Source organism: Furipterus horrens, unplaced genomic scaffold (genome assembly GCF_987537825.1).
Source record: "Furipterus horrens unplaced genomic scaffold, mFurHor1.1.pri manual_scaffold_3, whole genome shotgun sequence".
NCBI classification, from domain to species: Eukaryota; Metazoa; Chordata; class Mammalia; order Chiroptera; family Furipteridae; genus Furipterus; species Furipterus horrens.
This window is the reverse complement of record NW_028327173.1, coordinates 76,893,396-76,906,968: the sequence shown is the minus strand read 5'-3', so window position 1 is coordinate 76,906,968 and position 13,573 is coordinate 76,893,396. Positions and strand designations below refer to the sequence as shown.

Genomic DNA, 13,573 nt, shown 5'->3' with positions numbered 1-13,573 from the left:
ACTGGAGGTTTTCATATCTCATCTGAGCACTGGCCCTTTAATAACCACCCTGAATCTGTAGGAATTAACCTGATGGTACTATTTCGGGCACTGGCGACAGGCTGCTGGGAGACATTCTGCAGCAATAACGCCCCCAGCCTGCTCTTGTGAGGGAGCCTCTGCATTCTCACTCTTGTGAGACATCCTGATTACTCTAGCTCTTAAAAATCACAAAATAAATATAAATAGAATCTGTTTGTGTTTTGTCTTCCTCCTCCTCTCAGCTATTTCTTAAATCAAGTGATCTCTTTTGTTGATCATATACGTTAGAAAACAGTGTCAGTGCTCACTGCGGTGGAAATCCTAGAAGCTCACCCAACAAGTCAACCCATACCACACCACTGGAACCACACACAGGCAACACTTCCTGTCAAAATAAGCCAGAAGAGCAGCCCATTGGGTCCCTTCCCTTTAAATCAGTAGCTCTCTCCAATGTCACTTAGGTCATCTGGCTTGTCTCTCAGAACAGGAATGTTCTCTACTGTGACCTAGTCCACATTTTGGTTTCATGAATGAATTTCTTTTTTTATTCTGTTCAATACAAATAAAACATCACCTGAGACTTCCGGCCAAGATGGAGGCTTAGACAGACACGCTCGGTCTCCCTCCACAACTAGAGAAGAATACAACTACTTCAAAACAAAAGATAACTAGAAATTCCAGAAAATAAAACTACACGGAAGCCCAACGTACAAAGTTATAAACCAGCAGTGCTCTTGGGGCAGGTAAGAGCGAAAGTGGGCGGTGCTGTTTGCCGTAGCACCAGGGACAGCGGCAGGGAGAGCAGTCCTGACTGCAGTCGAACTCCGGCAGCTCATGACCCCAACGCTCGGAAAAGCAGCCACCACATCACCTCCAACAGTGAGGCCCAGAGGGCGGGAGGACGGATCCCGGTCTCCTAGCAGAATAACTGCAGGAATCCATCTTGGACCCCTGCCCCCACACAAAGCGCCACAGCGCAGCGAAAAAGGTTGCGGATCGCCGCCGGTTGCTGGGTAGTGACCACAAAGAGCCACACAGCGCAACGAAAAAGGTTGCAGATTGACACTAGTCACTGGGTCGTGACGAGTACACAGGCACTGCCCCCTATAGCCGGCCCAAGAAAACAAAACGCATCTGTCAAAATGAGGCAGACAACTATAGAAATCCCGGTGGCGCAGCTCACCAGGCAACAGATGAAGAATCTGACAGATGAACAAATAAGAAACCTATCAGAGGCTCAGTTCAGGGCCATTGTTATCAGGTGGCTTACAGAATTAACAAAAGATCTGGAAAAAGATGAGAAAGAATTGAAAAACACTCATACTGAAAGGAACAAAACCACATATGAGACAGATGGTGAGGAAATAAAATCCAGAGTTCAAATCGACAAACCAGAACATAGAGAAGGAGCAAACAGTCAACCAGTGCAGAGAGAAGGAACAGAAAGCAAGGAAAATAATGAGGGGATCAGAAACCTCTGGGACAGCTATAAGAGACCCAATATAAGAATCATTGGTTTACCAGAAGGCGAAGAAGATGAACTAGAAGTTGAAAAATTGAGTGAAAATATAATAAAGGAGAACTTCCCAAACTTGGGGAAGGAAATAGACTTACAGGTCCAGGAATTACAGAGAGTTCCAAAAAAACTGGACCCAGGGAGAACCACTCCAAGACACATTATAATCAAAATGTCAAAAGTCAAAGATAAAGAGAGAATCTTAAAAGCAGCAAGAGAGAAGAGAAGAATCATGTACAAAGGGGTCCCAATTAGACCATCAGCTGACTTCTCAAGGGAGACCCTGCAGGCAAGAAGGGACTGGCAACAAATATTCAAAGTAATGAAAATCCAAAACCTACAGCCACGAATACTCTATCCAGCGAAACTATCATTCAGAATAGAAGGGCAGAGAAAGTGTTTCCAGGACAAAATAAAACTGAAAGAGTTCATCAGATCCAAACCACTGTTATATGAGATGTTAAAGGGACTGGTTTAGAAAAAGCCTCAAAACTATGAACACTAAAATGAAAACTGCATCACAACAACCAACAACAGAAGCTAGGGAATTGAAGCAAAGGCAAACTAAATAGGCAACGAGAGTGGAAAAAGAACTATAGGTATGGGGAGCATATTGGGGGGAAGTCAGCAGGGAGGGGGAAGGGGGAGAGGGAGGAAGATGGTATAGGTATTAAGAAGCATAATAAGAGGGAATGGAATAGACAGAGAGAGGTTGAGAAGAACTATATGCACAAACAATGGACATCGACTAAAAGGGGGGGACAACTGGAGGGAGAGAGGCCACCGGGTGGAGGGGAGCAGAGGAAGGGAAATTGGGACAAATGTAACACTATAATCAATAAAATACATTAAAAATAATAATAATAAATAAATAAATAAAACATCACCTGATTGTTCTCTAATTAAATGCATCATTAGGCTGCCCCACTAATTCTGCAAGTTATTTTTCCCAGTGGTATGTAGAAGCTGGCGGAGTAGGCAGCCTGTTGGAGTATTTGTCCTGTTGCAGTGGTTTGAAGAAAAAAGCATGACAATTACAATAGCAGTGAGTGGGTCACTTACGGTGATGTCATAACTAATTTCAGAAGTCCTTATAATCACCATCTCCTCTCATACCTTCTGCCAGATCCTTTGGGCACTGTTTTAGTTCCTCTAAATCAGAGGAAATGGGTTCAAAGTAATTTAAGAAAATCAACTTTACACTTTTGCAAAAAGAGCCCACTGGAAATTACTGGTGTCAGTTCCCAGCCTCACATACTACCTGGTGTGAGTTTCACCTGCTGCTTGTTAGTAACCCCAGGCCTGAATCAGGACAACAGGAGACTGGCAGGAATATAATTAGAAGGGGACCTCCTGCCCCATGGGTATTTTTCTATTTCTTTCTTGCTCTCTATAGAATGGGCTCCCAGCCTAAACAGGCTACCTCTTAGAAGAAGCCTAACAAGCAAATGTATTTTTGTCTGAGGCAGAACAAACCGATGCTGCTCATTCTTATGAGATAAAAACAAACCAACATGTAACCAAAATGCATGAAATCATGGATGGAAGAGTTCATCTTAGAGGCTGCTTCTGTCATGTGATGGCAGGTGCTCAAACACATCCAGTGCTGCTAACCAGTCATGCTGGGTGCCCTTCTCTCCCTTTATTTCCCTGGGTGAGACTTCGCAGGAGGCCTCTGCTCCTCCAGGTGTGAAACAAGCACAATGCTAACCTCACGCACCAGCATGCCAGCGAGGACTGGACTGGCCTCACGGCCATGTCACTGTCTACATCTGTTTCACTTTACTGGCCTGCTGTCTGCAAGACCCCCATGGAAATCTATACAGGGAATTTCTGTTTCTCTCTGTCTTCATCACTGCCTCTTTTCCTATTCCTGCTGCTGCTGCCGGCTCTCTAGTCCTACTAACTCCCAGCTGCCTGCCAATTCCTTCCCACAAGGCCAGATGGAATTACAGCCCAACACTGCACAGTTTGAATGTGGGTTCCCCACTTGTCCTATACATCCGATCTGTACTTTGATACAATGAGAGTATTTGAACATCATAAAATGATTACAGTTTAGTGTGTGTGTCAAAGCTCAAAAAGAAATATAGGAGAGAGAATTTTGCCTAGTGTCCTTTTAAAATTGTATGTTTCCAGTCAATCTAATGGGATTACATAGTGAACTTACATAAGAAGTGATTTTGCATCTATTGCCTGCTAAACTGGGGGGCGGGAAGCAAGGGGAAGTAGGGGGAATTTTAGTGCCATAATGCAGTGAATTAGCTCAGGCTTACCATGTTCCTGCAGTGACTTTGTTAGGTAATGACACCCTCAGATGCTTTAAGGATTAGAAAAATCTAGTGCTGGAGGGACAAAAATGGATCTGTCAAACAATGTCAACACTGTCAGCAGTTCTCCTTACTTTCACTTCTGAAAGGAATTGGACTCAGTATTAATTTTGTGACCAACTTTTTTAAGCTGGAATCAAATCATTGCTTGTCAAACAATCTTTGAGAAGTAATGCATTTAACAACATAATATTTAGAGACGGTGCTGCCTGGTAAAAAGAGCTGAGCAATTAGGCTTTAGACAGGTGTATGTTCAAATCATGGCTCTGTTACTCACCAGCCATATGAACTTGAACAGATTACTAAGCCTTGGATTCCATGTCTGAAAAAGAGGAATGAGAGGATTGTTGAAATGGTTAAAAGGTATTATATTGGGTGGCCAAAAAGTTGTTGGCTCTAATATGGCTCTAGTAGTGCTTAGTTGTCTTTAACTTCATTCGAAACAATTTTGTTAGATTGTATTGTGACAGCTGTCATATCAGTGTGCATTCTTTTAAAAACATCAAAATTGGTGAATTTTTGTTTAGCCACTTTAATATTGAAGATGGAAGAAAATAAGTGACATTTTCATCATATTATGCTTTATTATTTCAAAAAAGGTAAAAACACAACTGATACACCAAAAAAAAAAAAAATACCTTGTGCAGCATATGGAGAAGATGCTGTGACTAATCAAACATGTCAAAAGTGGTTTGCAAAGTTTTATGCTGGAGATTTCTCGCTGGGCAATGCTCTGTGGTCAGGTAGACCAGTTGAAGTTGATAAAGATCAAATTGACGCATTAATTGAGAACAATCAACATTATACCACATAGAAGATGGCCGACATACTCAAAATATTCAAAGCAATAAATTATTGGTGAAAGTGAAAAAAGTGTCTTTTATTTTACCAAACAACAACAAAAAAAACCATATGGACTTTTTGGCCAGCCAGTATATACATAAAAGAGGCAAAGCATAGATAGTGGTGTGGAATCTGTGACTTGGGATCAGATCTTGACACTGTTGCTTACTAGTTAGGTCACTCTGAGCAAATTATGTAACCTCTCTGAGCTTAAATGTTGTAATACATATCTTACAAGGCTTCTGTAGAATTAAATGAGACTCTAGTACAGGAGTCAGCAAACTTACTTTTAAAGAGTGAGATAGTAAATATTTTAGGCTTTGTGAACTAGGTCTTTGCCACAACTGCTCAGCTCTGCCCTTGTCACATGAAAGCAGCCATAGATGATGTTTACATGAACGGGCACAGCTCTGTTCCCATAAAATTTTAGTCACTAAAACAAGTGATAAGCCACTGGCCATAACTTAACAATTTTACTCTAGAATATAATCAATAAATGATAAAACTCTAGTAATAAACACAGTCTTTTTAATAAAGGTAATTAATATAATAGATGATATAAAGAGAAAGAATTAAAGATTCCAGTCTTTCCCTAGATGTTTATATGTTTTTACACAATTTCTTCATGTTAGATATTTATATGAATTCTATGAATAACAATGCAGGTCATTTCTGAAAATAAAGCCCTTTGATAAAACACACACAGTTGTAATTTCTAGGGGAAAAAATACATGGAAAAGTTTATGTAATAGATTTTTAACACACTTTTTTAACTGTATAATGTAATCGTTTGCCTTGACTGGTGTGGTTCAGTGGATTGAGTGCTGGCCTGTGAACCAAAGGGTTGCCAGTTCAATTCCCAGTCAGGGCACATGCCTGGGTTGCAGGCCAGGTCCCCAGTTGGGGGCATGCAAGAGGCAACCACACATTGATGTTTCTCTTCCTCTCTTTCTCCCTCTCTTCCCCTCTCTCTAAAAATAAATAAATAAAATCTTTGAAAAAATACAGTAACATCAAAGGCAAAAAAGGCAAGCTTTCAACTCTAAATGTTTTAATTACAGGGATTAAATTAAAAGAATTACAAAGCTGAAGAGGAAAGCAAAATCACAGGAGACAAGTTTTGCACAATGGTAGAATTGGCAACACAGGCATACCTGGGAGGTATTGTAGGTTCAGTTCCAGACCACCACAATAAAGCCAGACATCATCTTTTTACTGGCGGAGGGTCTTGCCTTCAATTTGTATAAAAGGTTACCTCTGTGCAGGCAATAAAACGAGGTATGCTTGTGCTCCCCAAAGACTCCAAGGCAAGAGGAATCACCTGATATTAACTAGGTGCTGAGAGATAAAGTAAATGACTACAAAAGAAGAACATGCAGCAATACAGAAAAAATTCAGTAAACTTGTGAACACTGTGACACAGCTAAATTAATCCATGAAATTGTAAAGGATGCAATTAATAGAGCATTGATAGTGCACTTAGAAAATGAAAATCACTGCTAAACAACACACAGTTGATAAGAATAGAAAAATAAATGGCAACCTGAAAGTAAAGAATAAGAAGTTCCAACTTAAGGATAATAGAACTTAAGTAAACAGATAACACCATAATGAAAACCATGGCTGGCCAGACACTGCCAGCTGCCCATTAGATAGCCACTCTTGTGAGCATGATGAACTCTGAGGGGAAAAGGCCTCCTGCTAACAGAGTAAAAAAATAGAAGGCTCCTGGTGACTAATGGGAACTGTGATTGATGACATCATACAGCTGGTAGCCCAGCCCCGGACTGCCCTGCTTCCATGTTTCTTGGCATGTGAGAAAAATTAACTATTTGATTTTGCCACTAGAGTTCAGTTTCTCTTACATGCAGTTGAACATAATTGCTAACTGCTGTTCATATCACATATTATCAAATCTAGGATGCTGCCGATTGTAAAATACACCTTTATTTTGTGCACAACTTAGAAGAAAAACATATTGCCAATTATACTATAACAAAATGCCATGGTAGTCCTATCAGATTTGTAATTAGACACACCCATCTCTTGCTTTGCAATTTCATCTTTTCTGAAGGATTCTCTATGTGTTTCACTGTGGAGGTGACTAGACCAGATCTACTAGAGATGTGGGCATCTTCTCTTAGGTCCCACAAAGCACTTGGCTTTGCTTTTCAAGGCCACTGTGTAGTGCTGTGTGGCTTGTACTTTGCAGAACTGACCAAGTGGGGCAGATGAGGTTTGTGGTGTTGTCGGCAAAACGAGAGAGAGGAACATTTTACAACTCACCTACCTGGAAAGGAGCCTTGTTCTGATTCGTACAAAGGTTCATTGTGTAGCAGTGGCAGCCCTGGCACTGGGGAAATGGTAGAGGAAAAGAGCAACGTGATTCCTGGCATCATAGTTCTTGAAGTCCTGTGAGGAGGAAAGATGACGAACAATGCAGTGCAATGATGGGTCTGAAGGAGCATGCGGAGGCTCTGGGAACCTAAGACAAGAGTGCTTAGCAGTGGGTGGTGGGGATGTGGTCAGGAGAGGCTGACAGCTGCATGGTGAGTGGGCCTTAGCTAGGTGGGGAGGACAAGCAGGACAGGAAGAGGGGACCGTGTATAAAATGGCTGGGAGGAACCAAAGGAACACGATTCAACTGAGGCAACAGTGAATATGAAGAGGGAGATTTTAAAATGGTAACAAAAAGAAAAAAGATATGTTAATTGGCAGAGGCCAAATAAAGTGGGGTCATGTTGGCATGATCAGGATTTTAGACTTCATCCTGAGGCCAATGGAGGTCTTTGAAAGGGCTGTAAGCAGGAAGATGGCATGTTCAGATCTGTGGTTCAGAAGACACTGTGGCTTTAGTGTGGAGTGGTTTACAGACATAAGTTAGGAATTTATCATGTATTCCAGGGATGACATAATGACACAGGATTGGTAGCACAGGGGGATGGAGAAAAGTGAATGGATTTGAGAAATATTTAGAAGACATGACTGACAAAATAATGTTATGTGGGCTTCTGAGGAGAGGAAGGTGTGAGGAAGACTGGAATGAAAAGAGGATAACAGTCTGGGAGGAGAGCAGAAGGTGTGGACAGATAAATGGTCACATCGTCTACTGAACTGGTGGGGGGGGAGAGCAGGTATGATTTAGGGACAAGATGCTTCTGTTTTGCACATATTGAGTTTGAGGGGCCTGTGAGATGTCCAGTTGGAGATAATTCTCTTCACCTCCGCTGGCCCCTCTCACCTGCTTGTCTGCTTGTCCTTGTTCTCTTTGTCTCCTGAGTCTAAGGCTCCCAACTTCAGGTCCCCAATTCTCATCAAAGGAAGCAAATAAAAAGTAAAGACAGCCCTGGCCGGTGTGGGTCAGTTTGTTGGAGCATCATCTCATAACCAAAAGGTTGGGAGTTTGATTCATGGTTGGAACACATACCTAGGTTGTGAGTTCGATCCCCAGTATGAGCTACAGGAGGAAACCAATCGATGTTTCTCTCCCTTCCTTTCTCTCTAAAAAGCAATGAAAACATATCCTCAGGTGAGGATAAAAAATTTTTTTAAAAACATAGAAAACAAGAAAGATTAATAATATAATCCTCCCCAGAGAAGATATTTAACAATTTAATTATTTTATATTTTTATTTTTCATCTTCACTCCATGATTTTTATATGATATTTCATTGTGAAACCCTTTGGTCTAAGGACAAGTTCTCTAGAAACAGAACCTGAGATAGAGATTCTTGTGCGAGCGATTTGTGGAGGAATGCTCCTGGAGAAGGAGGGTGGGGGTGGGGGGAAGCAGGACAGAGCAGGGTGGAAAAGCTGACTGAGGGGCATGATCTAAGCTGAAGCCAGTTTCATCCTGATCCCGAGGGAGCCAGGAACCAATCTATAGTACAGAGTCATTGCCACTAGGCGAGAGGGCAGCCTTTGTACCATCAGTTAGTTGCTCTCTTCTGAGGGTGATGAGTAGGGTTGTTACTTCCAAGTAGGCCCAAGAGGAGGGCAATTCTTTGAAGATGAGGACAGCTGTAGGTCATAGGCAGCCAATGCTCACTGCAGCTGAGGGATGGGTGCATTAGGCTTGGTAAAGGGAATCTAGAAAACTGATGGCTTTCTTTAAAGAAGATTACCTGTCAGCCTAATAGTTGTAAAGGAGAGTACACACACACACATACACACTCCTGGTAGATGGGTTTGCCTGTGCCTCTGTCCCTGAAGCACTCACATAAGATCTTTTGGCTTATCACCCCCTGAAGAAGAGAAAGCTCATCAGTCTGTTTGAGAAACCTATAGGGGCAAACAGTTATAGTTGTGTTAAATAATTAGTGTTTAAAAATGTTAGAAAACTAAACAAATTACGTAAGATCATTACTATCTCAAAAAGACATAGAGTTTAAAATATCCTTTTAAAATCCCATGAATGAGCCCTGGCTGGTGTGACTCGGTGGATTAAGCACTGGCCTGTGAACCGAAAGGCCACCAAATCGATTCCCAGTCAAGGCACATGCCTGGGTTGCGGGCCACATCCCCAGGTCTTGCACACTGATGTTTCTCTCCCTCTCTTTCTCCCTCCTTTCCCCTCTCTCTAAAAGTTAATAAATAAAATCTTTTAAAAATAAATTTTACAAAAAACCATGAATGAGGCCCTAGGCAGTTAGCTCTAACTGCTGGTTAGAGCGTTATCCTGTTTCTCCAAGGTAGTGGAACTACCAAGGCTACTGGTTTGCCAAGGTTTCGCATTCATTTCCCAATCAGGGAACATATAAGAATCAAACAATAAATGCATAAATAAGTGGAACAACAAATCAATGATTCTCTCTCTCAAATCAAATTTTTTAAAAACTTTTGAATGAAAGAAGAATGGATAACAAAAATAAAGATAGATTTTAAAAAGAGATGCAAAAAACAGAGCATGACTAGTTCAATTATTAGACCCAATGCATGTTGAGTGCTTAATAAAGATTTGTGGAACTGAATGGAATTACATGGAATTGAATTAAATATCCCCTCAAAATATTAAATACTGAATGTTTAACTTTTAAATTCTTATTTTAAAGTCCCAACTCCCAGTACCTCAGGAAGTGATCTGGTTTGGAGGCAGGGTCTTTAAAGAGATAATCAAGTTAAATGAAGCCATTACTATGAGCCTTAATCCAATATGACTGCTGTCCTTATAAAGAGGGGACATTCTGAAACAGATTTACACATAGAAGAAAGATAACACAAAGAGACGTTAGGGAGAAGATGGTCATCTACTAGCTGAGGAGAAGGGCCTGGATCCTTCCCTCGCAGACCTCAGAAGGAACGAACATGCCCGCACCTTGATCTTGGATTTCAACCTTCCAGAACTGTGAGACAACAAATTTCCATTGTTTAACCCCCCCTGTGTGTGCTACTTTGTAATAGCAGCCCAGTAAACTAATTCATATGCCAGGAACATGCTTGGGGGAACACAGAGGAAAGCGTGAACATGGCATGCCTGTTTGATTATAAGAAAAATAAGAGTTGCTATCTCAAAGAGAAATAAATACTCATTATATAATAATAAAAGGCACAACACACAACAAAAGCCTGAAAACGTCAGAATACCATGTGAGGAAAAAATGGGCAGAAATAGAATTGAAATTTGAAACATCAGTGTCCTACTGGACAAATTGGGAAGATCAGGATTTAATGAAGTGTGAAATGGATTAGTATAATAAATCAGGTAGAATGAACAGACATATTTTCCAGTGTAATGGGTCACCAAAAATGTCAATCAAATAAGGAACAAATCATATGAAGAAAAAAAAAGAAACAGAGATTCTACAATACCACATTCCCAAAGTAAAAAAGAGTGCAATTTGAAATAAAGATCAACAGCAAAATTAATTAAAAATTTTAATTAATACCTTAAAAAATAGCCTTCATCAGAAGAAATAAGCTACATAATTCTAATATATTTAAAACAATCAATTCATACTGTGCAATACACACATATGGGCAACAACATACAAAATTGTACATATGGCTGACATAATTATGTGAACAACATGCAAGTAAATGCATAAAAATTATCTTTGGGTTGTAAGAATGAGTCCTAATTTTTCTTATAAGTTACCTGCTTTTTAAAAAGGAAGAAAAGCATCAAGAGAAACTAGAAATAGGAGGACTAATAAACTAAGCATAAATAAAGTAGGAAAAAGTTGTAGGATCAATATCAAGAAGGTTCTTTGACATTTTTCACTTCTTTAAAAAGTTCTAAGAAAATCTCCTAAGATGTTCTTCAGGAGGCTGCACCAATAGGAATGAGACTTTATATTTCTACTATTTCTGTTAACTTATATTATTTATGTTTTTGATAAATCATTCATTTCATTTTGGTTATCAAGTGTCTTAATATATAATTGAAAATAACATTTCTCCATTTCAGTGAGATAACATTTTTTATTTGAGTTGTAATAGCTTTATTCTGTCATTGAATGTGAGTTTTCCTCTTATTTTAATGATTAATTTTTTTTTTAATGTCAAAAAACAGCCCTGACCAAGTAGCTCAGTTAGTTAGAGCATTGTCCCAATACACCAAACTTGTGGGTTTGATCCCCAATCAGGGTACACAGAAGAATTAACCAGTGAATGCATAGATAAATGAAACAACAAATTGCTGTTTCTCTCTCTCTCTCTCTCGCTCGCTCGCTCTCTCCGTCCTTTCTTCTCTCTCTAGAATCAATAAGAAGTATTCTCAGGTAACGATTTTTTAAAAATAGTCTACAGGCACCAATTACCTCTGTTACTCCACCCTCGAGTACAAAATTAACTACAAGAGATAGTTTACTTGAATGGCCTTATTATAGTAGAGAGAGAAAAAAAAAGCAGCCAACAGAATGAAATAGAAAAAGGGGTTTCAACATAAAAAGAAAGAAGGAGGAGGAAAAAGGCACTGCTGAATTGCCAGATCTTTCAAATAATTCTGTTACATATTGTTTCTAAAAACTGGAAAAGGCAATACGTTTTCTCAAGTGATTTTATAAGTTAAACATAGATTTGTTTTTCAAGCCTAAGGCCAACATCAAAATAGTAAGTTATAATTATCAGCATAGATGCAAAGGAAGAAAGGGGAGAAGAAAAGAGAGGGAGGGAAAAGGTGGGAGGAAGGTAAGAAGTAAGGAAGCAAAGGCAGAAAGGAAGAAAATATTTAAATTATTCCAAACTTCTAAATACAAATGGTCACTGATAAACAAGTTAGGCTTAATCCCAGGAATGCAAGATTAATATAACACATGAAACATTCTCAAGATGATTCATTGTATTAACAGGAAAGAGTAAAGGTCATTTAATTATATGAATAGGTATAAAGAAAGTATTTGATTGAACACAAAATATTTTCTTGGTTAAAACTCTAGGAATTTTTCTTTCTTAATTTGGTAAAGAGTGTCCGCTTTTAAAGCTGACAGTAACTCACTCTTAGCAAGAACATTAGAAAGGTTCAGCTTAAAAATAGGCATATGTCAAATTTCCCTTTGTTGTTAATTCTACTTGTCATATAGGAAGATTGTCCATTGTCTTTTTTTTTAATCAAAGAGAAGCAAATATAGAAAAAATGAAATATAATATGACTTTGTACAAAATATTAATTAATTTCACAAAGCAGTAGGTTATAAGGAAGAGCCATACATTTTATTCATTTATTTTTGCCTGAAAAATTCAATCTGCTTTACATGTTATAAAGTAGAATAGTAGAAAACTGTAAAAAAAAATAAAATAAAGAAAGAAAGAAAACACACCTCACTCCCCCCATCCCCAAAAGGCAATTAATCATGTTGTATTATCTTTAATTAAGTACAAAGACTCTTCCAATCATGTCACCTAGAGCTCATTTCACCCACTGCTCTGTTTGGCCAGTTACCCTTTCCATAGTGAAAGGAAATCAATGGTTTGTTGCCCTTGCCCATGCAAAAATGTTGGAGAACCAGGGGGAAAATCTGATGCCATTGGCATCTTTTACATGAACTATGTAAGAAGAACCAAGGTGTCTGGCTCTGTTGGTGATCACGCCAATTCTTCCCAGGTTAACATCTCCAGTCACCACACACAGGTTACCAGTGTCAAACTTGATGAAATCAGTAATTTTGCTAGTCTCCAAATCAATTTAAATGGTGTCATTCACCTTGATGAGGGCATCAGGGTAGGAGATGGTGCAAGCATCATGGGTTTCCAGGTAAGGAATTCCTTTTGTGCCCACAAAGATCTTCCTCACATTGTTCAACTTGTACTTGGTCTCCTCAAGTGTAATACGATGAACGGCAAAGCAACCCTTGGTGTTAGAGACCACGCAGAAATTCTCTCCAGTCTTGTTAATGCTGTTCACATTCAAAAAACCAGCAGGGGAGGTTATATTGGTTCAGACCTTACCATCAATCTTAATAAGATGCTGAATGCAGATCTTCTTTACTTCATCTCCTGTTAGGACATGCTTAAGTCTGTTCCTTAAGAAAATGATGAGAGGAAGACATTCTCTCAGCTTGTGGGGACTGGTAAATGGCCAAGGAGCAAACACACTGGTCAGTTCATCTAACACCCAATGTTTTGGAGATGCTACATGTTTCAGATGCTTCTTGGGACCATGAGCCATGGCTGCCCTAGACACAAAAAAAGCGTAGACCCATGCATTTTAATTGAATTGTCATAAATTAGTGACATGCCTTAAAAACAACCAATGAAGTAGATATAGATGTTTATTCTAGAAATCAGAAAACAGTAATAACCCAAAAGAATATAAATCAGGAAAGGGGTCACTGTTTAATGAATATTATTGGGACAAAAAGACATCAATATCAAGAATTATGTGACTTATTACCTTATGTTGCACAGTGAAATAAAGCCCATCTTA

General features: G+C 39.4%; 1 pseudogene; it reads right to left on the bottom strand.

Annotated features, from left to right (window-relative positions):
- Positions 1-12,545: 12,545 nt before the first annotated feature.
- LOC150015348 (small ribosomal subunit protein eS4-like) lies at positions 12,546-13,315 on the bottom strand (annotated as a pseudogene).
- Between the last annotated feature and the right edge of the window lie 258 nt (positions 13,316-13,573).